Here is a 3493-nt window from a genome sequence, read left to right as displayed (position 1 = left end):
TCTGCTGATATCCGTCCATTTACTGACTCACCCATCCATCCATCCATCCACCCACCCACCCATCAACCCATCCATCCATCCATCCATCAATCCATTCCCTTATCCCAGAAAAAAAAAGATTCAAATCACAGGAGACTTACTAGCACTCTAATAATAACTGGCACACATACTCAAAACACTTCAGCAGAAACTGGTTTCCACAAGCAGCGCTTGGAACCCAGTTCTTTTCTTTTCCTTTCCTTTCCTTCTTTCTTTGAGACAGAGTCTTGCTCTGTCACTCAGGCTGGAGTGCAGTAGTGCAATCTCAGCTCACTGCAACCTCCACCTCCCGGCTTCAAGTGATTCTTCTGTCTCAGCTTCCTGGGTAGCTGGGACTACAGGCACACGCCATTATACCCAGCTAATTTTTTTATTTTTAGTAGAGACAGGGTTTCACAATGTTGGCCGGGCTGGTCTTGAACTCCTGACCTCAGATGATCCATCCGCCTTGGCCTCCCAAAGTCCTGGGATTACAGGCGTGAGCCACCAGCGCCCAGCCAGGACCCAGTTCCTTTCATCACAAAATTTCTCGTTACTATATAAACCTCATTACATTCTACCCATCTCCCAGCCCTCTCAATCCTCAGCTTCAAACACAGTCCTCTGGAAGCACTGAGATCTAGTTTGTTTTGTCTCATTTTGTGTCTTTCAAGTTGTTCTGCACTTCTCTTTTTGGACTCCTTGGTTTGTCTTCAGAGAGACTCTTTCTTCCCTAAGGCAAACTTCAATTGCTGAATGTCCCATTTGTCAATCTTTAGTATATCCAAACTTCATTTTAAAATACTGAGAACAGATATGTCAAAAGGTCAGCAGTGTATCTCTAGGTAATGAGAATTCTTTTTTTTTTTTTTGAAACGCCTCCGCCTCCCAAGTAGCTGGGATTACAGGCACACAGCATCACGCCCAGCTAATTTTTCTATTTTTGTAGAGACAGGGTTTCGCCATGTTGTCCAGGCTGGTCTTGAACTCCTGACCTCAGGTGATCCACCTGCCTTAGCCTCACAAAGTGCTGGGATTACAGGCGTGAGCCACCACACCTGGCAGGGAATTCCTTTTAAATTTAGCTGTCTTTCCTAAATTGTCTGCAGTATACATGCATTGCTTTTGTAATTGGAAGCATAATGCTTAAAATGACATTTCTATTAAAAAAAAAAAATTAGCCAGGCATGGTGGCATACACAGGTAGGCCTAGTTGCTTGGGAGGCTGAGATGGGAGGATAGCTTGATTTCAGGAGTTTGAGACCAGCCTGGGTAACACAGTGAGATCCCAGCTCCACATAACATTAAAAAAAAATAGCCAGGGGTCGTGGTGCTTGCCTGTGGTCCCAGCTACTCAGGAGCTGAGGTGGGCAGGGTGGTGCAGTGAGCTATGATTCTACCACCACACTCCAGTCTGGGTGACAGATAAAGACCCTGTCTCAAAAATGAGGAAAGAAAGGAAAGGAAGAAAGGAAGGAAGGAAGGAAGGAAGAAAGGGAGGAGGAGGGAAGGAAGGAGAGAAAGAGAGAAAGAAAGAGGAAAGAAAGAAAGAAAGAAAAGAAAAGAAAAGAGAAAGAGGAAGGAAAAGGGAAGGAAGGGAAGGAAGAAAAGAAATAAAAAATATCACAGCATCCCCTCCCTGGCTGGATAACCCTAGAGAGGTTGGAGACCAGCATCAGAGAGGGAAGCAACTCAAATTAAATAACCCATGCCATAGCTGGGGGCGGTGACTCAACGCCTGTAATCCCAGCACTTTGGGAGGCCAAGGCGGGCGGATCACAAGGTCAGGAGATCGAGACCATCCTGGCTAACATGGTGAAATCCCATCTCTACTAAAAATACAAAAAATTAGCCGGGCGAGGTGGCGGGCATCTGTAGTCCCAGCTACTCGAGAGGCTGAGGCAGGAGAATGGCATGAACCCAGGAGACGGAGCTTGCAGTGAGCCGAGATCGCGCCACTGCACTCCATCCTGGGCGACAGAGCGAGACTCCGTCTCAAAAAAAAAAGAAAAAAAAAAGAAAAACCCATGCCACAAAGGATGGCAGGCGCAGACCCCGGCTCAAAGGTTTGGTGGTTTGGGGAGCTGGAACTGCTCCGGCACCCCCACCAGATGCACAGGGTGTGTGAGGGAGAGCAGCAGCCTCCCAGGAGGGGAGGGCAGGCCAGAGCAAGCTGCCCACGCTCCTCACAGCCACAGTGTTCCTTCCAGGCCCACGCTGCCCAGGGTGCTGTATCTGCCAGCTTGCCAGGCCTCATGCCGTAGGCCAGAGCTCTCAACCTTGAGCTACTGTGGTTTGGGACCAGATCATTCTTTCTTAGAGAGGAAGGTGGGGGGCTGTCCTGTGTCTTGTAGGACATGTGGCAGCATCCCTGGTGTCCGCCCACCAGAGGCCAGGAATACTTCCCCCACCCCCATGTCACAACCAAAACTGTCTCCAGGCAGGGCCCAAAGCTCCCCAGTGCGGCCTGCAGTGCCCAGGGAAGTCCCCAGCCCCCTGGGCCCTGCCGGCTCTCAGCCCTGGCTTATGGCAAAGTAGGCCTGTGTGTGGAAGATGCGTAGCCCAGAGAGCCCTCCTGCAGGCTCCCTCCCCTGTTCCCCTTTCTCTCAACACAGACCTGCTCCTCCACAGATGCAGGGTCCTCCTTCTACACTGGGGCAAAGAGCAGGGGAGAGTGAGGGGACCTGCGTCCTCATGGGGATCACAGCCTCATGAAGGGGTGAGTCGGACTTAGGATTCCTGAGCTCGTTCCTCGCCATTTCTCCACAGAGGATTTCAAACCATGGGAGCTCCTGGAACCGCCGCATCCTCCCCTCCCGGCCTTTACCAGACACTCCCCCCATCTCGGTTCCTCTGGCCTGACCTGGACACCCCCACATGGGGCTTGAAACAGCACAGGCTTGGGTAGACGGGTGGAAGTCCTTATCAAGGCTGGAGAAGAAGTGCGTGAGGTTCAGAGAGAACCTCTGGAGGAAGGCTCCTCTCCAGGGTGGTCCTGGCTTCCTTGGGTACCCTCGGTAGCAAGTGACAGAAACCCTCTCACATGAGCAGGTACTGAAAAGACCTGCCCTGCCTTCCCCTGACTGGAATGGTGCAATTCCATCTCCCCCACTGGTCCTCTGCTCTGTCCAAGAAGGGCCAGGCTTTTCCGACAGACCCAATCCTGACTGCCCCCACCAGTTTCTGCCTCTTGGGACCTATCCTTCTCCCAAAGTGCCCAAAGTATCTTGAGTTAGGGTCACCAAATTTAGTAAATGAAAACATAGCAAGCCTGGGCAACATAGCAAGACCTTGTTTCTATAATCAACAGCAACAACAACAAAACCCAGGCATGGTGGCATGTGTTTGTGGTCCCAGCTATTCAGGAGGCTGGAGGTGAGAGGATCACCTGAGCCCAGAAGGTCAAGGTTGCAGTGAGACATGATTGCACCATTGCATTCCAGCTTGGGAGAAGAAAGGAAGGAAGGAAGGGAGG

Source organism: Colobus angolensis, unplaced genomic scaffold, assembly GCF_000951035.1.
Source record: "Colobus angolensis palliatus isolate OR3802 unplaced genomic scaffold, Cang.pa_1.0 Scaffold303, whole genome shotgun sequence".
Lineage (NCBI taxonomy): Eukaryota > Metazoa > Chordata > Mammalia > Primates > Cercopithecidae > Colobus > Colobus angolensis.
This window is presented reverse-complemented; position numbering follows the sequence as displayed.